This window comes from Panthera onca, chromosome B3 (genome assembly GCF_046562875.1).
Source record: "Panthera onca isolate mPanOnc1 chromosome B3, mPanOnc1 haplotype 2, whole genome shotgun sequence".
NCBI lineage: Eukaryota > Metazoa > Chordata > Mammalia > Carnivora > Felidae > Panthera > Panthera onca.
The window spans coordinates 28,791,764-28,817,304 of NC_138344.1; the positions used below are offsets into that span (position 1 = coordinate 28,791,764).

The window sequence follows — 25,541 nt, forward strand, 5'->3', positions numbered from 1 at the left end:
TGTGTTTCTATATACCCATAATGCAGCAGAAGAAAGAGAAATCAAGGAATCAACCCTTTTACAATTACACCACAAGCCATAAGATACCTTGGAATAAACCTAACCAAAGAGGTAAAGCGTCTTTACACTGAAAACTATAGAAAACTTATGGAAAAAACTGAAGACACAAACAATTGGAAAAACATTCCTTGCTCATGAATTATAAAATGTCAATATCACCCAAAGCAATCTACACATTCAATGCAATCCCTATGAAAATAACACCAGAAATCTTCACAGAGCTACAACAAACAATTCAAAAATTTGTACGGAACTAAGAAAGACCCCAAATACCCAAGTAATGTTGAAAAAGCACATCAAAGCTGGAGGCATCACAATCCTGGACTTTAGCCTGTACTACGAAGCTGTAATTATCAACACAATATGGACCTGGCACATAGATCAGTGTAAAATAACAGAATCCATAAATGGACCCACAAATGTAGGGCCAACCAATCTTCCACAAAGCAAGAAAGAGTATGGACAAAAGACAGTCTCTGCAGCAAATGGTGCTGGGAAAACTGGACATGCAGAGGAATAAAACTGGACCACTTTCTTACACCATATACAAAAATAAATTCAAAATGCATGAAAGACCTAAATGTGATACAGGAAACCATCAAAATCCTACAGGAGAACATAGGCAGCAACCTCTTTGACATTGTTCATAGTAACTTATTACTAGATATGTCTCCTGAGGCAAACCAAAGCAAAACCAAACTATTGGGACATCATCAAAATAAAAAGCTTCTGCAAAGCAAAGGAAATGATCAAAAAAATGAAAAGGCAACCAACAGAATGGGACAAGATATTTGCAAATGACATATCTGATAAAGGGTTAGTATCCAAAATAAATAAAGCATTTATCAAACTCAACACCCACAAAATAAATAATCCAGTGAAGAAATGGGCAGGACATGAATAGACGTTTTTTTCAAAGAAGACATCCAGATGGCCAACCAACATATGAAAAAATGTTCAACATCACTCATCATCAGGGAAATACAAATCAAAACCACAGTGAGATACCAATTCACACCTGTCTGAATGGCTAAAATGAACAACTCTGGAAATAACAGATGCTGGCAAGGATGCAGAGAAAGGGGAACACTTTTACACTGGTTGGTGGAAATGCAAACTGGTGCAGCCACTCTGAAAAACAGTGTGGAGGCTCCTCAAAAAATTAAAAATAGAACTATCCTACAACCCAGCAATTTCACTACTAGGTATTTATCCAAAGGATACAGGAGTGCTGATTCATAGGGGCACAGGTACCCAATGTTTATTTACAGCAGTGCTATCAACAAGAGCCAAATTATAGAAAGAGCCCAAAAGACCACTGACTGATGAATGAAGATCTGTGGGTACATATATATAATGGAGTATTACCCAGCCTTAGAAAAGAATGAAATCTTGCCATATGCAATGATGTGGAGCTAGAGAGTGTTATGCTAAGTGAATGAGTCAGTCACAGACAAAGATAAATACCATATGATTTCACACACATGTAGAATTTAAGAAACAAATTTAAATTCTTTAACAAGAATTTAAGAGCAAAGGGGAAAAAGAGGGAGAGAGAGACAAACCAAGAGACAGACTATTTACTATAAAGAACAAACTGATGGTTACCAGAGGGGAGGTGGGTAAGGGGGTGGGTTACATAGGTGATGATGGGTATTAAGGAGTGCATTTGTTGTGATGAGCACTGGGTGTTGTATGTAAGTGATGAATCCCTAAATTCTACAACTGAAACTAATATTACATTGTATGTTAACTGGAATTTAAATTAAAAAAAGAAAAGCTGGGATTGAATATAAAGAATAAATAGTTCATAGAAAAGGAAATACAAATGGCTCAACCTCTCCTATCATAAGGTAAATGTGAATTAAGGCAATACTGAGATACCATTTCTCATCTATCAGATTGGTAAATGTCCAAAGTTGGATAATGCAGTCTTCTGGGAAATGAAACACTCTCATACATAGCTGGTAGGAATGTCTATACAAAGCAATTTGGCAATATCTATCAAAATTACAAATGCATATACCCTTGACTAGACAAATTCTTGGAATTTAACTTGTACTCTATAAAATTACATACATATGCAGCATTATTTGCATTAGGAAAAGATGAGAAACAACCCAGATGTCTATCAACAGGGTTAAATAGACCATAGTACTCGTGTAAAATATAATACTAAGCAGTTATAATAAAGTACTCTGTGTACTGCCATGAAAAGATCTCTAAATGTATTATGAAATATAAAAAGCAGGGGTGTCTGAGTGGCTCAGTCGGTTAAGTATCTGATTCTTGACTTCAGCTTGGGTCTCAATCTCATGGTTCATGAGTTTGAGCCCTGCACTGGGCTCTGCGTTGACAGTGCAGAGCCTGCCTGGGATTCTCTTTCTTTCTCTCTCTCTCTCTATAAATACATACATACATACATACATACATACATACATACATACATACAAAAAAAATAAAAAAGCAAAGTAGAATACAGTGTTAAAACTTTTTGAAAATAAGATTTCAGGCTGGTTTTGGCCTATATATGCATGAATATGTTAGAAGATAAACAACCAACTTTTAGAATTGGTGACTTATGAAGATTGAGTAGAAAACTGACACATCAGGGGAAAGGGTAGAAATAATAATTTGCACAGTATACCTTTTGCTTGATTTTGACCATGTGAATTTGTCACCAAAATTTTAAAATGCCAACAGATTCTGTAACCAAAACTGAAGCAATGATTAGAAATAGTTGCTAAGGAATAATCTTAGCCTGAGGTAAGACTGCACCCCAGACCTTTCATTCATATCTTTGCCAGGCAATGGTAGCCAGCTCAGAGACAAAAATGAGATTGAGCAAGTGGCCTTCCAAAACCAAGCTTCTTGTTTCAGATGACCTCAAGGTAACAACCACCACTAAGTTCGAAGAGAAGGAATGGACTCAGAATAGAAGACATCAAGTGAAAGACATAAACTTTTTACATTTAAAAATTGTTTATTTGAGATCATTAGTGTAGTTACTTACAGTGAACTGAGTAGACACAGAAATATCTAGAGCCTAGTAAATTTTTTAATGGATTGCATTACCAAAAAAACCTTACCTGCACAAGCTGTTAAAATCCTCAAGCAATTCCTAGACCTCCAAATCCAAACAGCAGGCAGTATGATGAAAACTTTGCAGTCCCCAAGAATGGTGAAGGGTAGCAGAACAGTCCACCTCAAAATATACCACTTTGACAAAGGATTATTTTGAGCTAAAGGGAACTAAGAAGAAACAGATTCTCTGCCTTCTCCTTCTCTACCAGGAAGAGCAGGAGAATTGTTAATCACCAGAGGCAATTCTAGACTCTTATCAACCTGGAGGTGACACCAGAGAAATCTATAGAACAAAACTTATTAACTAGCCTTTACCTTGCATTAATTTTTGCCATATATTTACCTTCTCATGGAGTGCCACCCTTTAAAGGTTAAAATCCCTTTTCCTTTGTAACTTGCCACTTATCTACAAATTTATTGTTCTTTGTTCAGATGCTATATAAGCCCCCTAGTTCTAACCATACCTTTTAATTATGCATCACTGAGTACTCTCATGTGTACATAAATGTAAGCATTAATAAACTTCTATTTGTTTTTCTCTTGTTAATCTGTCTTTGTCAGTCTAACTTGCAGGGCTCCAAGCAATGAATCTAAGACAGGTAGAGGAAAAAGATGTTTTTTCCTCTCTCCTACAAGGACATACTGTGCAATGACTACCTCAGCAGTGGCCTTGGAAGAAAATTCTTAAGGAAGACAAATCCAACAAGGCAGAGCCAGGGCTACAGAGGTCAAATGACTTGACAGCTCCTCCCAGAGGAGCTTCCAGAATGGCTAACCAAGGGATTTACTTCACTTCAGAGCAGGAGGGGTTTCACAAGTTTTGTTAGGAGAATATGATAACTACTAAGCACCAGAAACTATTACATGTTTCCTATTTTTTCTATTTCCCTATATTTCCTAACTTCATTAGAATTATACTATTCTCAGGCCACTGTTGTATATTTGGGTGGGGGGATAGGGATGGCTAATAACTTTTAGTTTATAGACTGCTGGATAAGGGGCCAAATCTGGATCTTCTGGATAAAACTATAAATTACCCAGAAATATGGGCTTGAAATTGGATGGAAGCTTAGGTGGATGGTTTGTGGGAGAGAATGCAATGGACAGAATCCAATGGAACCCACTGGAAATGGCTGTTCCAGTACATGGATAACCACTGCTGTGTGAATACAACACTTCAGAATATGAAGTGAACACAACACTTCAGAATATGACATACATACCACCTCTTGCCAATTACATGCTATCCAAAGAACACTCTAAAACTTGTTACTAGCAAGGAGTCTTCAGATCACATTATGACATTTGTGACATTCAACACTACTTAGATGCTTCAACAGTCAAAAGGAAAATACACATGAATTTCAGATGCACGTTGTGGATGCCATACAAGAATTATATTTGGTGACAATAACAGACAGATGTTCTAAAGTTCTCAGTGTCTCCATCACCAAGGAGTTTGATAGTGACTTTACCATCACCCTGGATATCATGGCAGTTCAGAATGTAAGCCAAGCTTTGTAACATGCGTGAAGACTGAGCAGCTAGGTAGGAGAAGTTTTACAGTTAAAATATGTGTTGAAGAGGGGGCCAGCCTCAAAGAAGTTGACTCTTATACAATTCCTTCTAATGTTCTCACTTTTATGTTGAAATATTTCACAGATTTCATAGGTGACAAAGCTGTTTAAGCATATGAAATTTCCTGAGTTTCTTGACAAACACAGGTCCCAGATGAATACAGAACTGTTTATGCTCTGTATGGCACACTGGACATTAACTCTGTAAGTGGTATAAAATGGATAATGCCAAGGAACTAACCAATAATAGTAGCTCTGATATGAATCAACAAGTCTATGTCCTTCTTTATATCAGGAGAAGCTAACTGGAAAGAGAGAGTGGGAATCAGTCTACGCAAAGGGACACAAAAACTCTGGGTTAGTGACCAAAGATGTGAATTTACTCCAGAAGGTGCCAAACATAAAATCCTGCACCAACTTCTTCAGTTAAAAGAGTGCTATTTCTGCTTTAATTCAAAGCAATGTGGATCCTTTGAACTTACAGGAAGAATGCCATATTTCTGCTCTCTTCATTCCTTTGTAGGGATGTAGATCCGAGTTTCCCTCTGGTTTCAGTTTACTTTTGCTGATGAACTTCCTTTAACATCTTATAATGACACCTAATAATAATGAATGCTCTCAACTTTGCTTATCTGTAAAACTCTTAGAATGTGAAATATTCTGAATCTACTGATTTTTTTTTGGCCATTACTTCTTAAAATATTTTTTCTGCTCCCTTTCCTTTCTGTGATTCCTTATCACATGTATGTTGGACTTCTTGATATTGTCCCCCAGGTCACCAAAGCTCTGTTCTTTAGTCTTTTTTCTCTCTGTACTTTACTTTGTAAACTTTCTATCACTGCCTTTAACATACTAATCTTGATTTGGCAGTATTTAATTGTTAAGTCAATCCAGTGGACTTTTAATTTTGATGTTATACTTTTTAACTTCTAGAAATCTATTTTCTTCTTCAGTGCAAGTTTTCCTTTAAGTTTTTAACATATTTATAATAATTGCTTTAAAACTCATGCTTGCTAATTCCATTATCTCTGACATTTCTGGGTCTGTTTCTTTTGACTGATTTTTTAGTCATATTTTCCTGCTTCTTTATATATCCTAGTATATTCTATTACTTTCTGAACATTATAAATATTATGTTGTTGAGTACTGGATTTTGTTGTCTTCCTTTCAAGAGTGTTGGATTTGCTTGGGATGCAGTTAAGTTACTTGTGAATAAAATTTATCCTTTTAAGTTTTTTTGAAGCTTTTTGGGGGGTAAGCCTAGTCATTAGACCTACTTTAGCCCTACTACTAAAGAGTGGCTCAACTGAATGCCCTGAGTTGGACATTCCACTCTGGCTGGTTGGCACTTAAGCATTCCAAATCCTGCCTTAGCTCTGGGAATTGTTCAGCTTATAGCTCTCAGTAGATCCTTCCCCAGCATTGTAGATTTTCACACTATACTACATATTACACATGTGTAACACAGTATTCAGCAAGATACTCAAAAGGAATCCCTATGCAGATTTCTGGAATGCTTTGTCTACACAGCTTCCTCTTCTCTGGTACTCTAGCCCACAAATTCCAGCCATGTCAGTCTCCCTAACTTTTGAGCTCTTTCTTATAGAGACTCTAGATTCTCGCTACATGTCCCTTGCTACAGCACTAATGTTTGTTGTTGTTGTTGTTGTTGTTGTTTTATCAGTAGAATAACCTGGCTTAACTGAAACTCTAAACTTTGTCTCCCCTATTGTGGCAACAGCTGAAATCTCTATTCATTTTTCTTAGCCTTGGCAAGGCTGTCTGGAATTTTCCCTATGCATACAAGTTCAGGACCAACTAAAGATTTGGGCAGTTTACATACAGAAGTTGGGCTCTTGCCCTGTGGATCTCTTCAGGATGTCCCTCATCAATTTCCAGCTGTGGTGATTGCCTGGAGTTTCTATTCAGTTTTATCCACTTTCTGTGGCACTTATTAGGGCTTTATCTTAGGCAGATAGCCAAAAATTGGGAAACTCACCCAATGATATTTCCCTCTTCTAACTGTGAACTCTTTTCTGTTTCTGCTACTTTTTAGTTACTCTCCAGTGCCTCTGTACAGTGTTATTTCTATTGGTGCAGAGTTTATAATTTTTATCTCTAGAGAGGAGTAGGTAAGTCTGGAATATGAGCTATTCCAGTTTTACATAAAGCAAATGGTTTTAATCAGAATCTATACTGATGATAATCAAGCATGAAAGGACCTTAGGGATGTAAAATCAAAATATTTTTTCTAAGACTGAATGGTGTGCTAGACACAAGAATCATATTCTTGAAATTCAGGGACTGGAAGGACACTTAAAGAAAAATAAGCAATTCAAGAATATGTAATACTTGTAATACACTTCAACTGTAGTTAGATTGTTATCAAATACAAGTGGGCAACTGTGAGATGCTCTGTAATACTTAGAAATGAAGGATGCAAGTTGAATTATAAAGTCAATGAATCAGACTTGAATGAAGCAAAGTTCCTTTAAACAACGGAGACTGACTGGATATGTGTTAACATATCTAAAGAAAGAGCTTGTCAATCTGAGGAGCTGTTGGTCAAGGAGAGAAAGGAAAGGCACAAAGGGGAACATTAGTAGTACCCACCTAAACACTGTCAAATATAGAGAAAGTTGTGGTCAGAAGACTTTAAGTACTACTATTACAGTCGTAGGCAAGATTGTTACTATTGTGGAGGTGAATGCATCAGACAAGTTGTAAATATAAACTCAAATTATGTAATTTTTTCTATTCTATGCTATTAAATGTTCTAATTATAAACTTGGCCTCCATGTATGTTAGTCTACAGAGAAAAAGAATGCCTGGCCTACTGTAACTCTAGTCTGTGTCACTTATACATATTATAAATTAATACATTGGAATGCTTTAGACGTTAGTCTTTGTAAACCTAGTCAATATGTATCTGCTTATGAGAAACGAGATCCCTTCACAATGTGCTTAATTAGATTAAAGCTCAGGGGAGACTTCCAGATGTGATACAATGATCACACAGTACTCTGGAAGCTATTTACTTCCTAGATATACTAACTTCATTGAGTATTTAAATCTTAATTTTTTGCTACAGGAGTTTGAAATTCAAACCTTAATGGTATTAAAAAACTTAGCTTTGTTTTTTAATAGATCATATGTGCTTAACTACATAAGATACAGTAGAATAAAGAGACACTGCTGGCAAAAGAGGACTTTAGTGAAAGGTCAGGCAATCAGAGAGAGTCCCTGACATAAAATCTCCCTTAGATACAGCAGAGAAGAGATCCATTCACTAAACTAGAAAAAACTGCCAACATTCTATTTATAATCATTTATTCTTACAGTGACTAGTGAATTGCTAAGATCATTCATGTACATAATGACAGTACCAGATCTCGATATTATACTCATTATTATTACTATATCTGCTTGTACTGTCTTGGTAGAAATCAGACAAAATGGTTGTATCAGGATGTGAAAATAAACAGGTCCTAAAGTAAACCTCAAATATTCCCAGTGAAATATGTAATGGGAACCGCATCATAAAGATCTATAAATATCAGTATTACACATATCTTCTTGATGGCCAGGATTAGCTCTATATTTGGAATTTCCATTTAACACATTTTGGTTGAGATACTTTATAAAAAGGATGAGGCAGGCGTAAGACAATTATTTTAAAGGCTTTTTTCATGCCCTCCCCCCATTTGAATCCTTTCCCATCCTAATACTCAATTAGACTAAGAAAACTTAGAGATTTTTGGAAATGCTGATTTGTTACACACTTAGTGAGAGAAGGCAAATATGCAAACTAAAAATGGGCAGATGCTCCACTGGGCTTGAGGGATATCTGAGCAGGACGTCTCAGCCCCATATCCACAAAAAGGTGGAATGAGGCTTTTCTCAGCTGCTACTGCCCTCGCCTTCCAGAATACCTCACATTTCCCCCCAAGTCAGAAGCCCAAGGATGTGCTCGACCCTCCTTTTCCTACTCCTCTTCTTCAGCCTCTGCCACAGGTGTCTGCCAGGACCTTGACAGGTGTTATGGGCCAGGCTAGCACCTTGCCTGTGGGACCATATCCCTTAGCCCCAGTGTCTCTGGAAGGAGAGTTGAGTGGGTGCCAATGGTTGGAGATGTAGAGGTGTCCCCCAGTGGCAAGTTTGGCCAGAACACCAGTCATTGTTTTATGCACTCACATTGCAAGGACTGTGTATGTGAGTCGGTATAATTTGGCATCCTGAGATTCTTTCTTAGCAAGTAAGTAGAAAAAACTCTTAGAAAAAAAATAAGACAATAAGGAAGCTAGAACTTATTTTTACATGGTTATCAGCTTGCTTACCAATATGGACACTTTTCCCACAGTTTTTTCCTCCTAGCGGAGAAAGTAGGTTGACAAGTTCTCAGTCTGAGTTCCAAAAAATGTTAATTAATGAAAGATTACAATGTAAACATCATAAAACTATCTGACTCTGAAAGTTGAACACACAGGGTTGCAAGATGAATACATAAAGTCACAAAATGAATTCAAGTGCCTGTTAAATGAAAAGCAAACTCACCAAGAAAAATTTCAGCTGCTGCTTAAAGAGCTAAGAGGGAAATTAGTAGAGAAAACTAAAGACTTGGAAGAATGACAATGCAAGTGTTAACTTCACAGAAGTTGGAGTTGTTACAAGCCCAAAAATTAGAATTAGAAACCTCAATGAGAGAGCATTTTAGGAATCTGGGTGAAGAAGTGGAAAGTATAGAAGTGAATACAATAAGCTTTACTATGAACATACATTTTTCAAATCAGCATTTGAACACCAGAAAGAATTTTCACATATTTTAGAAGAAAAAATAAAATATGGGGGTGCCTGGGTGGCTCAGTCAGTTGAGCATCTGACTCTTGATTTTGGCTCAGGTCATGATCTTACGGTTTGTGGGTTCAAGCCCCTCATTGGGCTCTGTGCTGGCAATGTAGAGCTTGCCTGGGATTCTTTCTCCCTCTCTCACTGCCCCTGCCCCTCTCACATTCTCAATCTCTTCCTCTCAAAATAAATAATTTTAAAAAGAAGAAGAAAAAAATAAAATATAAATCAAAGACTGCAAGGCTGGAGAAAGATAAAGAAGAACTATTATAACCAACTGCTTAGTGTTGATCTCACAAGAGACAGCCAATGAATGGGGAGCAACTTGTTTGAGGAAAGTCTACTTGTGTTAGCAATCACAAGGTGTAGAAGCTGAAGTAGCAGAATTAAGGGGTAAAAAAGAGAATTCTGGTGCTCAGGTAAAAAATGTCCAAAGAATTCAGGTGCGGCAGTTGACTGAGATGCAAGATACAGTCATATCCCCTGAGGCTGAAAAACAGTCAGCTAAACTACAGGCTGAATGCTTGGAGAGAGAGTTACAGTCAAGCAATAAACAAAACACTGTTTTAATCAGTAAAGTGCATAGACTTGAACAGGAAATAAATACAATGACCAGTAAAGTAAAAGAACTTAAATATTCAAACAAATTTGAAATAAGAGACTTCAAACTGGAGGCATCAAGAGCTAAGAGTGAACTAGAAAGAGAAAGGAATAACATTTAAACTAAACTAAATGGTCAGACAATGAAATTCTCAATTCAGTTGTTGAACACCACAAAGAGCTCCTAATAGAAAAGGATCAAAATGAATACATAAAGCACAAGCTGAGAAGGAAAAAGGTTATCAAAAACTTCCGGTATGACAAGATGAAAAGCAAGAACTAGAGAACAAATTAGTGGATTTAGAGAAAATGAAAGTGGAACATGATGTCTGAAGGCAATCTGAAAAGGATCAGTGTGAAGAGAAATTGCAAGCTTCACAGATAGCAGAAGAGCCAGCTGGAAGGGAACTACAGAGCATCAGGTTAAAACTTCAGCAACAAATTGTGAATACTGAAAATGCAGAAGAAGAAAAAAAATGAAAATTCTGACCTGAAACAGTAAATCCAGCAGATCCAGGTGACCTTGCTTGCATACTCAGAGAATAAGTTGCTGAATTCAAACAAATAATGAAGGAAATGGTGGAGAGGTTAAACCAGGAATGCTGAAATTTAAGAAGCCAAGCTGAAAACCACAACTAGAAGTTGAAAATCAGACAGTGGAAGAGAAACAGATATAAGGGTTGGAAGTAAAGCATATGCTTCAGGAATATATCACTGACAGAGAAGTATAATCAAGCTAGAGAAAAACTGCAGCAAGCTGCAATTGCCCAGAAAGAGAGAAAATCTCTTCATGGAAACAAAGGAGAACACAGAACTCTTAGAGACAAAGAGAGAAGAACTAGAAACAGAAAAGCAAGTGTTAAATAGACAAATGTTCCATCTGAAGAATATGCAAAGCTTCAAAAAAGACTAAAGGATTTACAGAGAAGACGTAATGAAAACTGAAGTTTGATTCTGGTTCCTAACATTATCTCCAACAGGATCCATCAAGCCTGTTAGCTTCCAGTCATCAACCATGGTTCCAGGTTCCATGGACCTATCCTTTCCTCCTCATATGCAGGAGGAAAAGATCAAAGGGAACCCTCTCTACTTCATGAAAGCCTGGAAGAACTAAAAACAACACAAAGAAAACTACTGGAATTTGGATCTCCTGAAAATTTTTCTTGGAGAAAAGGCAGATCAAAGGGATGAAATCAGTGTGACTCAGTAAAGCTTGAAGTTTTAATGTATGTGGCATTTAGATCCTTTATTATTGTTTCCCAAAACATGTGAATGTGCCTCAAGAAGAGGTACCAGCTACAGGTTATATTGCATCAATATCAGGTTTTAGGATTATGCTAATGAAAACTGAAGCATTAAAACAGCTCCAGAGATATTCAGAATATTTACTGACAATAGTTTGCGAATACTTTAAGAAAAAAAAAAATGAAAGGAATTAGGGAATTGAGTTTTTAAATTATTTTATTAATTTTACTTTGTTGAGGGACACCTGGGTTGCTCAGTAGGTTAAGCATCTGACTTTTGATCTCAGCTCAGGTCATGATCTCATGGTTCATGGGTTCAAGCCCCACAACAGGCTCTGCACTGACAGCATGGAGTCTGCTTGGGATTTTCCCTCTCCCTCTCCCTCTCCCTCTCCGCTCTCCCTCTCTCTGCCCCTCCACTTACTTACTTATTTTCTTTCTCTCTCTCTCTCTCTTTCTTTCTTTCATGTTGATTTCCCTCTTCCTCTTTCAGACTCTTGGCATTAACAGGGTCAGTAAATATTTTGTGGTTCAATATATACAAGTTGTAAACCTCTAGTTCTTGAGAAAATGTAACAGTTTAGAAGTCAGCATTAGAAAACAAAACTGAAAGGTACATACTCATTAAAAAATGCTACTGTTCTAAAAGCAGTAAACTAAAATCTCTTCAAATAAAGAGATTAATAAATATTTTTCTATCTTAAAAAGGGCAAAAAATGATTCAATAACATCTCAGTAGAAAATTACAAATAACTTTTTTTTATGAGAGAGAGAGAGAGTATGTGAGCAGGGGAGAGGAGCAGAGGGAGAGAAAATCAAGCAGGCTGTACACTTAGCACAGAGCCTGTCACAGGGCTGGATACCATGACCTTAGCCTAAATCAAGAGTCCAACTCTCAAACGACTGAGCCATGCAAGCGTCCCACAAGTAACTTTTATTTATCAGCTCTTAATTTTCCCTAACATGAGAAAATTTTAATTTTTTCTAGTAATTAAACTTAATATTTTCAAATCACTAATATATTGCAAAGATCTTTTCTTCATAGAATATCTTATTATATCTTACCATAGCTTTGTTTGCTTGGTGTTAAATATCCCTATTTTTTAGTGATAAAATTGTACATTCTTTTTCATCCTGGTTTTTCTCCTCAAAAATTTGCTCAACAAATATTTTTATTTCAGTATTTTATTCCAGAACCTATACCGGATGCAGGCAATTCAAAGACATAAGAGGATGGGTCTGTCCCAAGAAGCTTATATTCTGTTAAAGAGTAGCAGATACATAAATCACTAAATGAAATAAAGAGCTATAAGACAGAAATGTGTCTGAGTATAATGTAGACTTATAATAGTCAACCAAATTAATATTAGCTGTCATTTAAGGCAAACCCTCAAATATTGGGGGTTTAATACAACAAAAGTTTATTTCTGGCTTATAGTATAGTCTAATGCCCAATAATGGTCAGGCAGCCCTTCTCCATCTCCTGAATCTGCTACCCAGAAAACATGGCCTCCCACATCACTGAGGCAGGAAATAAAACAGGCTAGAGTTTTTCTGGATGGTTTACAACCCTTTTGCTCATAATCACATTGTCCCAGAACCCAATCACAGAGCACAACCTAACTGAAAGTTAGGCTGGGAAAAGTAGAGGATCACACAGATATTTATGGAACACTAACAGCCTCTGACAAAGGGTGTTAAATGGAGAATGGTTAAGTCTACCTAGAAAAGCTTCATGGAAAATATAATGCTCAACTTTAGAGACTCTTAACGATAGAGAACAAACTGAGGGTTGAGATGGAGGGAGGTGGGTGGGGGACAGGCTAAATGGGTGATAAGGAGGGCACTTGTTATGATAAGCACTGGGTGTTATATGTAAGTGATGAATCACTAAATTCTACTCCTGAAATCAAAATTATACTATATGTTAACTACTAGAATTTAAATAAAAAATTGAAGAAAAAAAAAGGGTACCTGGGGTGGCTCAATGGGTTGAACATCCAACTCTTGATTTCGGCTCAGGTCATGATCCCAGGGTCATGGGATCAAGCCCTGCAATGGGCTCTGCACTGAGCATGGACCCTGCTTAGGATTCTCTCTCTTTCCCTCTCTCTCTGCCCCTAACCCCACTCATGTGCACTCTCTCTCTCAAAAAAAAATTTTTTTTAAAAGAAAATTCTTTATGTACAAAACTGTTCATTCATTCCACAAATATATGTTGATTGCTCATTATGTGCCAAAAACATCTGTAAGCAACTTAATAAGATATAAATGTAGACATTAAAATAATCACCATGAAGAATATGATATAAACATTTATGAGATAGTGTTAAAGGAAAAAAATTGACTACACTACTGTATTTCTTCTGGTTAAAAACAATTGGTAATGAAGCACAGTGTAAGAAATGAAATGATTTGAAAAGTTATGGTAATTTGGTATGGGGATTAAAGTAAATTTCTAATTAGAAAGTTTTCAATAAAAAAGATTTAATGAAACAGAAAACAGATATGTAATTGAGAAAAATCAACAAGATCTAGTTGAGTTTGAAAAGATTGATCACTTCTAGAGTGATTAATCAAGAAAAAAGAAAGAAAACATAAAGAAGACATAAAGAAAACATAAAGAAGATATAAAGAAAACATAAAAAAGAAAACATAATTAGGAATTAAAAGGTGACCACCACTACAGACTTTTATATAAATTAAAAAGATATTAAAGGAATAATATAAACATTCTGCCAATACATTCTGACATCTTATAAAATTGAAAAATTCCTTAAACACAACTTACCAATACTAGCACTCAAATAAATAAAAAAACTAAATTTTCCTATTTCTGTTAAAGATACTAAATATACCATTTTAAACTGTCTCAGATGGGAGGCAAACCATAAGAGACTATTAAATACAAAGAACAAACTGAAGGCTGCTGGAGCGGTGTTGGGTGGGGGGATGGTCTAAATGAGTGATGGGTACTAGGGAGGGTACTTGTGATGAGCACTAGGTGTTATATGTAAGTGATGAATCACTAAATTCTACTCCTGAAACCATTATTACACTATATGGTAACTAACTTGGATTTAAATTTAAAAAAAATTTTTTTAAACATATAACTGTCTCACAAAGAAAATGCCATTTTCAGATGGTCTCACCATAATTTTTGTAAGCATTTAACAAACAATACCAATTTCACACAAATTCTGTCAAGAGAATAGAGAGAAAAAAGGGTACACTGTCAAATTCATTTTATAAGACTGGCATAATCTTGATACCAAAATCTAGTAAGGGTATTAGAAGAAAAGGAAATTACCAATATACTCTTGAGTGAATGTGTGAAACTCGCAAACAAAATACTTGAAAATCAAGTTCAGCAATACACAAAAAGAATAAATAAATAAGGTTTATCTCAGGAGTACAAGGTTGGTTAAACATTTAAAAAACAATATTTATTTCCAGCCATGATGGAAGAATAGATACTAAATTTACCCTCCTATCTTAACTGAAAAATAAAGACAAAAATATGAAACGATCTTGGACAATAGGTACCAGAGAACCATGATCCTTGAGAGAGAGTAATAAATGAGGTAATAAACTCTATGATCACCATAGTTTACTGGCTAGAGTGTTTCCAGGGCACAGCACAGGGAAGGATATCCAGGTAGAAACAGAGGTTTTCCTGATTTAAGAAGAGAATCTGAAGAGGCCAATGCAGTTAGAATTTACATGGCAGAATACCAGACAGAGTACTGCCCAGAGAGAGAAAAGTCCTCATATCTGCACAGGATTCCACTTAAGCCTTCAACTGAATACAGATAGCACATACATGTTAGGAAATCAATCAATATTGGAGGAGAAAAAACACCGGAAAAAAGCAGGTAAAGAAAAATTCATGATCTTCATACAGGGGTAGAACAGTTCATGCCCCTGATAGCCAGATTAGAAAGCTGGTAAAACATGGATATCGTGTAAAGTATTCAGAATGATACTGGGTATTCAGAATGATACTGGGTATTCAGTAGTGGGTTATTATAAGTTATGTCTAAATTAAATATTTTTCTAGTCTCACCTAACAAAGTTTAAAAGAAAAGCTAAAGAATCACAAGATTTTCAAGTAAATCAACAAAGTCCTAGAAAGAAAGCTCAAAATTACTTAAATACAAAACAACTTCGCACCCAACAGTATAAAATTTACAAAGATTGGTAACCAATAAAAAATTACCAGGCCTGCAAAAAAGGCAGGAAAATATGACCCATAATAAGGAGAAAAATTAATCAATAGAAACAGAATAGAATTAGTGAACAAGGATATTAAAACAGCTATTATAAAAATATCACATATGTCCATAAAGGTAGAAAGAAGTATGAGCATGTTAAGGAGATCTATAGAATAAATATTTTTCATGTTATAAATCTCCTTAAGAGCTAATTTCTGTTTATGCAAGATATTATAACAATGTATTGTGTTGGTTTATAACATATGGTGACCTAAAGTACACATCAATGATAGTAGAACGACCAAAAGAGGGGAAATATAGGTATACTTTTGAAAGGTTATTATAGAAGGTGTGGGAGGGGATGCTGAGTAGGGTGGGATGGGAGGGCTCCTGGATTATAACTAAATAAATACATAAATATAAGTAAATAAACAAATAAATATTTTAAAAAAGAAAGTTTCTTATAATTGAAGTGGTATAGTATTAACTGAAAGTAGACTATAAGGTATATTATTTTTTTTTAATTTATATATTTATTTTGAGAGAGAGCAAGTGGGGGAGGGGCAGAGAAAGAGGGGAAAAAGAGAATCCCAAGCAGGCTCCATGCTGTCAGCCTGTGGAATCTGATGCATGGCTTGATCCCACAACCATGAGACCATGACCTGAGCTGAAATCAAGAGTCAGACACTTAACCAACTGAACCACCCAGGCACCCCTATGATAAGATATATTCTAAAACCTACAGGCAACCACCAAAAACAAACAAACAAACAAAACACAAAGTGAAGCGATTGTAGCTAATACAAAGGCAATTAAACGAAATCATAAAAACACTCCATCTAAAAGAAGGCAGGAAAAAAGAAAAGGGGAACAAAGAACAGAGAGGACTAGTTAAAAAAACAACAACAAGACAACAGACTTTAAACCTAATTGTATCACTGTTTACATTAAATGTAAATAGTCTAAACACTAATTAAAAGGCAGGTTGCCAGCTTGGATTTAAAAACTCAATTATAGAGAGGGAGGGGCCCACATGGCAGAGAAGTAAGGGGATCCATACTTCCTGAGTCTCTCAAAGAAGTGCTAAAGCCAAAGGACTTTGAACCCCAAAAATCTGGGAGGAAAAGAAACTGAATCTACCAGAAAGAAAATGAGACAACTTGAGAGACCATAGGTGGGTGATTACAAACTGGGGGAGATAAAATGGGCTGCGTAGGCATGAAGGGGAGGGATCCTTTTCTGCAGAAAGACAAAGGGAAGAGAAAGAGTGGCTGGGGACGTGTAGGACTGTATCTGGACAAGAGAAAAACCTAGGACTGGGACTGAGAGGGATCCCATCTCTAACTGTGGGGCTTTCTTCAGACTGGGGCCGGCTCCCTGTTCACATACCTGGGGAGGAGGGGAGCCAGCCCTGGGTCCGGTGGTAGATCAGGGGCGCAGTCTGCAGGAGGAGAAAGTGGTCCTCTCCTTGGAGGGCTGTATGATAGGACAAAGCCTGTCTGTGTATGCCACTCCAGGCCCCCAGGCTCGGTGGCTAGGTCAAGGGTGCAGTCTGCAGTAGGAGAAAGCAGCCCCCTCCCTGGAGTGCTATGGGAAAGGACAAAGCCTGCCTGCGTCCACCACCCCGGGCTCGGCTGTGAGGTCAGCAGCCCACTCCTCAGCAGGAAAAGGCGGTTCTCCCTGAAGTGCTGCAGCACAGCCAAAGCCAGCCGGGACTACATATCAGGCTGCACAGAAAGGTGCTTCCCCAGTGCCAGACCACATGGAGCGGGTCTTTGAATCCTAGCCAAGCACAGGGTCAGGGGAGTTAGCAGAGTGAGAAGGACTGCTCTGTCTACGCCCATGGCACAGTGAGGATGACTCAAACGCAGTCCACTGGGTCTGGGTCTGTGGAGAAGAGACTGGGGGATCGCCATTCCCCACCGCTCACCCACCACCAAGGCAAGGCTACAGTGATTGGCCCACAGTGGAGGGCCAACAGGCAGGGCCCACAGTAGAGGCGGGACCAGCCTACACTAAACCAGGCCCCTTGGCACCCGGTAACCGTGTATCCACCGGAGCTGGACAGACCCTGTGAACAGCTTCTCCAGACCAATGCTGCAACATTGGCTGGATTAATTCTAGGTCAATTCCGGATATATAGATATATTCTCCCTGCCATTTCTGCTCCTTATCTCTTCCCTTCTCTAGGCTGGTTACTCTGGTTATTCGTTTGTCTAAACAGATGTATTTAAATTATTCTCTTGATACATGTTCCACACCTCCTTCTTTACATTCCTTTTTCTCTCTCTGGAATAATCAAGCCATATAGTTTCTCTGGGTAACTTTATCTTCATTCTTTTCCCCCACCTCCTTCCTTATTTTCCTCTCTTTCTTTCTGGATTAAGCCTTTTAGTTTCTCTGCCTAATCAATGTTTATTTTTTCTCTGTCCCCTCCCCAGCTCCAGTCATTTCTCTTTGTATGTGCTCTTCCATCAGCACCGCCTCCACCCTGTTCTTTACTTGTAGCTGGAGTTTTTGGTTTTTTGATTGTTTTTAGTTTTTTGTCTTTTGTTTTTGTTTGTTTGTTTTGCTTATGTGTTTGCATGTTTTTGTATCCTGTTTGTCTGTTTGTTTTCCTTTACAGGACTACTCCAAGGAACAAATCAAAGCACACCTGGTGGAGGGTCCAAAAATCACTACTAGTAGGGAAATAAAACAAGCAAAGTCACAACAACAGAGAACAAGTAACACTCCAAAAAACACCTCCTGAAGGTCCAGGCCCTGGACAGTGTATGACCCTTCTTTAATATAGCAGTGCTTGCAGGTGCAGAGCACACATCAAGCTTTTAAAACACATAAGGGACAGAAAACTAGCCAAAATTATGAAACAGAAGAATTCTCCTAAAAGAATTTCCAGGAGAAGTGACAGTTACAGAATTCATCAAAACTGATTTAAGCAATATAACTGAACAAGAATTTAGAATAATAGTCATAAAATTAATTTTGGGGCTTGAAAAAGGATAGAGGACAGCAAAGAATGTACTGCTACAGAGATCAAAGGACTAAAAAAAAAAGTCATGATGAATTTAAAAATGCAATAAATGAGGTGCAAAATAAAATGGAGGTGGCCACAGTATGGATTGAAGAGGCAGAGGGGAGAATGGGTGAATTAGAAGATAAAATTATGGAAAAAAAGGAAGCTGAGAAAAAGAGATAAAAAAAATCAAGGAGTACAAGGGGAGAATTAGAGAACTAAGTGATGCAATCAAATGGAACAATATCCATATCATAGAAATTCCAGAAGAAGAAGAGAGAGAAAGGGGCTGAAAGTGTACTTGAACAAATCATAGCTGAGAACTTCCCTGATCTGGAGAAGGAAACAGGCATTGAAATCCAACAGGCACAGAGAACTCCCTTCAGACGTAACTTGAATTGATCTTCTGCATGACATATCATAGTGAAACTGGTAAAATACAAGGATAAAGAGAGAATTCTGAAAGCAGCTAAGGATACATAGGCCTTAACATACAAAAGTGGGCACATAAGGGTAGTAGCACACCTATCTACTGAAACTTGGCAGGCCAGAAAGGAATGGCAGGAAATCTTCAATGTGATGAACAGGAAAACCATGCAGCCAAGAATCCTTTATCCAACAAGCATGTCATTCAGAATAGAATGAGAGATAAAGGTTTTCCCAAACAAACAAAAACTGAAGGAATTCATCACCACTAAACCAGCCCTACAAGAGATCCTAAGGGGGACTCTGTGAGTGAAATGTTGTAAGGACCACAAAGAACCAGAGACAACACTACAAGCATGAAACCTACAGACAACACAATAATTCTAAACCCATATCTTTCAATAATAACACTGAATGTAAATGGACTAAATGCTCCAATCAAAAGACATAGGGTATCAGAATGGATAAAAAAAAAAAAAGACCCATCTATTTGCTGTCTACAGGAGACTCATTTTAGACCTGAGGACACCTTCACATTGAAAGTGAAGGGATGGAGAACTATCTATCATGCTACTGTAAGTCAAAAGAAAGCTGGAGTAGCCATACTTATATCAGACAAACTAGATGTTAAATTAAAGGCCATAACAAGAGATGAAGAAGGGATTATGTAATAAATACAGGGTATATCCATCAGGAAGAGCTAACAATTATAAATGTCTATGCACTGAATTCAGGAGCCCCCAAATATATAAAACAATCACAAACATAAGCAACCTTATTGATAGAATGTGGTAACTGCAGGGGACTTTAATACTCCACTTACAACAATGGATAGATCATCTAGACAGAATCAGTAAAGAAACAATGGCCCTGAATGATACATTGGACCAGATGGACTTGACAGATATATTTAGAACTCTGAATCCCAAAGCAACAGAATATACTTTCTTCTCGAGTGCACATGGAACATTCTCCAAGACAGAAAACCTCCATAAGTATGGAGGGTAAAGAACACCCTACTAAAGAATGAATGGGTAATTAAAGAAGAAATTTAAAGATATATGGAAGCAAATGAAAATGAAATTACAACAACCCAAACCCTTTGGGATGCAGCAAAGGCAGTCCTGAGAGGAAAATGCATTGCAATCCAGGCCTATCTCAAGAAACAAGAAAAATCCCAAATACAAAACCTAACAGCACACCTAAGGAACTAGAAGCAGAACAGCAAAGAAACCCCGAACCCAGCAGAAGAAGAGAAATAATAAAGATCAGAGCAGAAATAAACAATATAGAATCCAAAACACTAGGAGAACAGCTCAATGAAACCAAGAGTTGGTTTTTTGAAAAAAGAAACAAAACCAATAAACTTCTAGCCAGGCTTCTCAAAAAGAAGACAGGACCCAAATAGATAAAATCATGAACAAAAATGGAATTATTACAACCAATCCCTCAAAATTACAAGCAATTATTAGGGAATACTATGAAAAAGTGTATGCCAACAAACTGGACAACCTGGAAGAAATGGACAAATTCCTAGACACCCACACACTACCAAAACTCAAACAGGAGGAAATAGAAAATTTGAAGAGACCCATAAGTAGTGAAGAAATTGAATCAGTTATCAAAAATCTCCCAACAAATGAGAGTCCTGGACCAGATGGGTTCCCTGGGAATTCTACCAGACATTTAAAGCAGAGTTAATACCTATCCTTCTCAAGCTGTTCCAAAAAATAGAATGGAAGGAAAACTTCCAGACTCATTGTATGAAGCCAGCATTACTTTGATTCCCAAACCAGACAGAGACCCAGTAGAAAAAGAGAACTACAGGCCAATATCCCTGATGAATATGGATGCAAAAATTCTCAACAAGATACTAGCAAATCAAATTCAACAGCATAAAAAAAGAATTATTCACCATGATCAAGTAGGATTCATTCCTGGGTTGCAGGGCTGGTTCAATATTTGCAAATCAATCAATGTGATACATCACATTAATAAAAGAAAAGATAAGAACCATATGATCCTGTCAATCGATGCAGAAAAGGCATTTGACAAAATTCAGCACCCTTTCTTAATAAAAACCCTCAAGAAAGTCGGGATAGAAGGAACATACTTAAAGATCATAAAAGCCATTTATGAAAAGCCCACAGCTAACATCATTCTCAATGAGGAAAAACTGAGAGCTTTTTCCCTGAGATCAGGAACACGACAGGGATGTCCACTCTCACCACTGTTGTTTAACATAGTGTTGGAAGTGCTAGCATCAGCAATCAGACAACAAAAGGAAATCAAAGGCATCCAAATTGGCAAAGATGAAGTCAAGCTTTCACTTTTTGCAGATGACATGCTATTATACATGAAAAATCTGACAGACTCCACCAAAAGTCTGCTAGAACTGATACATGAATTCAGCAAAGTTGCAGGATACAAAATCAATGTACAGAAATCACCTGCATTCTTATACACTAATAATGAAGCAACAGAAAGACAAATAAAGAAACTGATCCCATTCACAATTGCACCAAGTAGTATAAAATAGCTAGGAATAAACTTAACCAAAGATGTACAAGATCTGCATGCTGAAAACTATAGAAACCTTATGAAGGAAATTGAAGAAGATATAAACAAATGGAAAAACATTCCGTGCTCATGGGTTGGAAGAATAAATATTGTTAAAATATCAATACTATGCAAAGCTATCTACACATTCAATGCAACCCCAATCAAAATTGTACCAGCATTCTTCTCAAAGCTAGAACAAGCAATCCTAAAATTTGTATAGAGCCACAAAAGGCCCTGAATAGCCAAAGTAATTTTGAAGAAGAAGACCAAAGCAGGAGGCATCACAATCCCAGACTTTAGCCTCTACTACAAACCTGTAATCATCAAGACAGCATGGTATTGGCACAAAAACAGACACATAGACCAATGGAATAGAATAGAAACCCCAGAACTAGACCCACAAACGTATGGCCAACTCATCTTTGACAAAGCAGGAAAGAATATCCTAGGGAAAAAAGACAGTCTGTTTAACAAATGGTGCTGGGAGAACTAGACAGCAACATGCAGAAGAATCAAACTAGACCACTTTCTTACACCACACACAAAGATAAACTCAAAATGGATGAAGGACCTGAATGTGAGACAGGAAACCATCAAAACCCTAGAGGAGAAAGCAGGAAAAGACCTCTCTGACCTCAGCCACAGCAATTTCTTACTTGACACATCCCCAAAGGCAAGGGAATTAAAAGCAAAAATGAACTATTGGGACCTTATGAAGATAAAAAGCTTCTGCACAACAAAGGAAACAATCAACAAAACTAAAAGGCAACCAACGGAATGGGAAAAGATATTTGCAAATGACTTATCAGACAAAGGGCTAGTATCCAAAATCTATAAAGAGCTCACCAAACTCCACACCCAAAAAACAAATAATCCAGTGAAGAAATGGGCAGAAAACATGAATAGACACTTCTCTAAAGAAGACATCCGGATGGCCAACAGGCACATGAAAAGATGCTCAATGCCGCTCCTCATCAGGGAAATACAAATCAAAACCACACTCAGATATCTCCTCATGCCAGTCAGGGTGGCCAAAATGAACAAATCAGGAGACTATAGATGCTGGAGAGGATGTGGAGAAACGGGAACCCTCTTGCACTGTTGGTGGGAATGCAGACTGGTGCAGCCACTCTGGAAAACAGTGTGGAAGTTCCTGAAAAAATTAAAAATAGACTTACCCTATGACCCAGCAGTAGCACTGCTAGGAATTTAACCAAGGGATACAGGAGTACCTACCCATAGGGGCACTTGTACCCCAATGTTTATAGCAGCACTCTCAACAATAGCCAAATTGTGGAAAGAGCCTAAATGTCCATCAACTGATGAACGGATAAAGAAATTGTGGTTTATATACACAATGGAATACTACGTGGCAATGAGAAAGAATGAAATATGGCCCTTTGTAGCAACGAGGATGGAACTGGAGAGTGTGATGCTAGGTGAAATAAGGCATACAGAGAAAGACAGGTACCATATGTTTTCACTCATATGTGGATCCTGAGAAACTTAACAGAAACCCATGGGGGAGGGGAAGGAAAAAAACAAGAGGTTAGAGTGGGAGAGAGCCAAAGCATACGAGACTCTTAAAAACTGAGAACAAACTGAGGGTTGATGGGAGGTGGGGGAAAGGGTAGGTGATGGGCATTGAAGAGGGCATCTTTTGGGATGAGCACTGGGTGTTGTATGGAAACCAATTTGACAATAAATTTCATATATTAAAAAAAATTGGCAAAGATGAAGTCAAACTTTCACTTTTCGCAGATGACATGATACTCTACATGGAAAACCCAACAGATCCCACCAAAAGTTTCCCAGAACCGATACATGAATTCAGCAAAGTTGCAGGATACAAAATCAATGTACAGAAATCGGATGCATTTTTATACACCAATAATGAAGCAACAGAAAGAGAAATAAAGAAACTGATCCCATTCACAATTGCACCAAGAACCATAAAATACCTAGGAATAAACCTAACCAAAGATGTAAAAGATCTGTATGCTGAAAACTATAGCAACCTTATGAAGGAAATTGAGGAAGAAACAAAAAAAATGGAAAAACATTCCGTGCTCATGGATTGGAAGAATAAATATTGTTAAAATGTCAATACTACGCAAAGCTATCTACACATTCAATGCAATCCCAATCAAAATTGTACCAGCATTCTTCTCGAAGTTTGAACAAACAATCCTAAAATTTGTATGGAACCACAAAAGACCCCAAATAGCCAAAGTAATATTGAGAAAGAAAACCAAAGCAGGAGGTATCACAATCCCAGACTTTAGCCTCTACTACAAAGCTATAATCATCAAGACAGCCTGGTATTGACACAAAAAACAGACACATAGGCCAATGTAATAGAATAGAGACCTCAGAATTGGACCCACAAATATATGGCCAACTAATCTTTGACAAAGCAAGAAAGAGTATCCAGTGGAAAAAATACAGTCTCTTTAACAAATGGTGCTGGGAGAACTAGACAGCAACATGCAGAAGAATCAAACTAGACCACTTTCTTACACCATACACAAAAATAAACTCAAAATGGGTGAAGGATCTGAATGTGAGACAGGAAACCATCAAAACTCTAGAGGAGAAAGCAGGAAAAAATCTCTGTGACCTCAGCTGCAGCAATTTCCTACTTGACACATCTCCAAAGGCAAGGGAATTAAAAGCAAAAATGAACTATTGGGACCTTATGAAGATAAAAAGCTTCTGCACAGCAAAGGAAATAATCAACAAAACGTAAAAGGCAACCAATGGAATGGGAAAAGATATTTTAAATGACATATCGGATAAAGGGCTAGTATCCAAAATCTATAAAGAACTCAGCAGAAGGGGGTTCCGGAAGATGGCGGCGTAGGAGGACGCGGGGCTCACCGCGCGTCCTGCCGATCACTTAGATTCCACCTACACCTGCCTAAAGAACCCAGAAAACCGCCAGAGGATTAGCAGAAGGGAGTCTCCGGAGTCAAGCGCAGACCAGAGGCCCACGGAAGAGGGTAGGAAGGGCGGCGAGGCGGTGCGCGCTCCACGGACTGGCGGGAGGGAGCCGGGGCGGAGAGGCGGCTCGCCGGCCAAGCAGAGCCCCCGAGTCTGGCTGGCAAAAGCGGAGGGGCCGGACAGACTGTGTTCCGACAGCAAGCGCGACTTAGCGTCTGGGAGGTCATAAGTTAACAGCTCTGCTCGGAAAGCGGGAAGGCTGGAGGACAAAGGGAGGGAGAGCTGCTGAGCCCCCGGACGGCAGAGCTCAGCTTGGCGGGGAACAAAGGCGCCAGCGCCATCTCCCCCGCCCATCCCCCAGCCAAAATCCCAAAGGGAACCAGTTCCTGCCAGGGAACTTGCACGCTCCGCGCAAACACCCAACTCTGTGCTTCTGCGGAGCCAAACCTCCGGCAGCGGATCTGACTCCCTCCCGCTGCCACAGGGCTCCTCCTGAAGTGGATCACCTAAGGAGAAGCGAGCTAAGCCTGCCCCTCCAGCCCCCGTGCACCTTGCCTACCCACCCCAGCTAATACGCCAGATCCCCAGCAACACAAGCCTGGCAGTGTGCAAGTAGCCCAGACGGGCCACGCCACCCCACAGTGAATCCCGCCCCTAGGAGAGGGGAAGAGAAGGCACACACCAGTCTGACTGTGGCCCCAGCAGTGGGCTGGGGGCAGACATCGGGTCGGACTGCGGCCCCGCCCACTAACTCCAGTTATACACCACAGCACAGGGGAAGTGCCCTGCAGGTCCTCACCACGCCAGGGACTCTCCAAAATGACCAAACGGAAGAATTCCCCTCAGAAGAATCTCCAGGAAATAACAACAGCTAATGAACTGATCAAAAAGGATTTAAATGATATAACAGAAAGTGAATTTAGAATAATAGTCATAAAATTAATCGCTGGGCTTGAAAACAGTATACAGG

The 25,541-nt window shown here is 38.3% G+C and overlaps 1 protein-coding gene and 1 pseudogene across 1 annotated transcript in view; one reads left to right on the plus strand and one right to left on the minus strand.

Moving 5' to 3' along the window:
* LOC132668850 (pro-neuregulin-4, membrane-bound isoform) overlaps positions 1-25,541 on the minus strand; it is a 111,255-nt gene that overhangs the window by 62,050 nt on the left and 23,664 nt on the right. The gene's annotated exons all lie outside the window — the stretch shown is intronic.
* On the plus strand, positions 9,039-11,357 carry LOC132668456 (centrosomal protein of 83 kDa pseudogene; annotated as a pseudogene).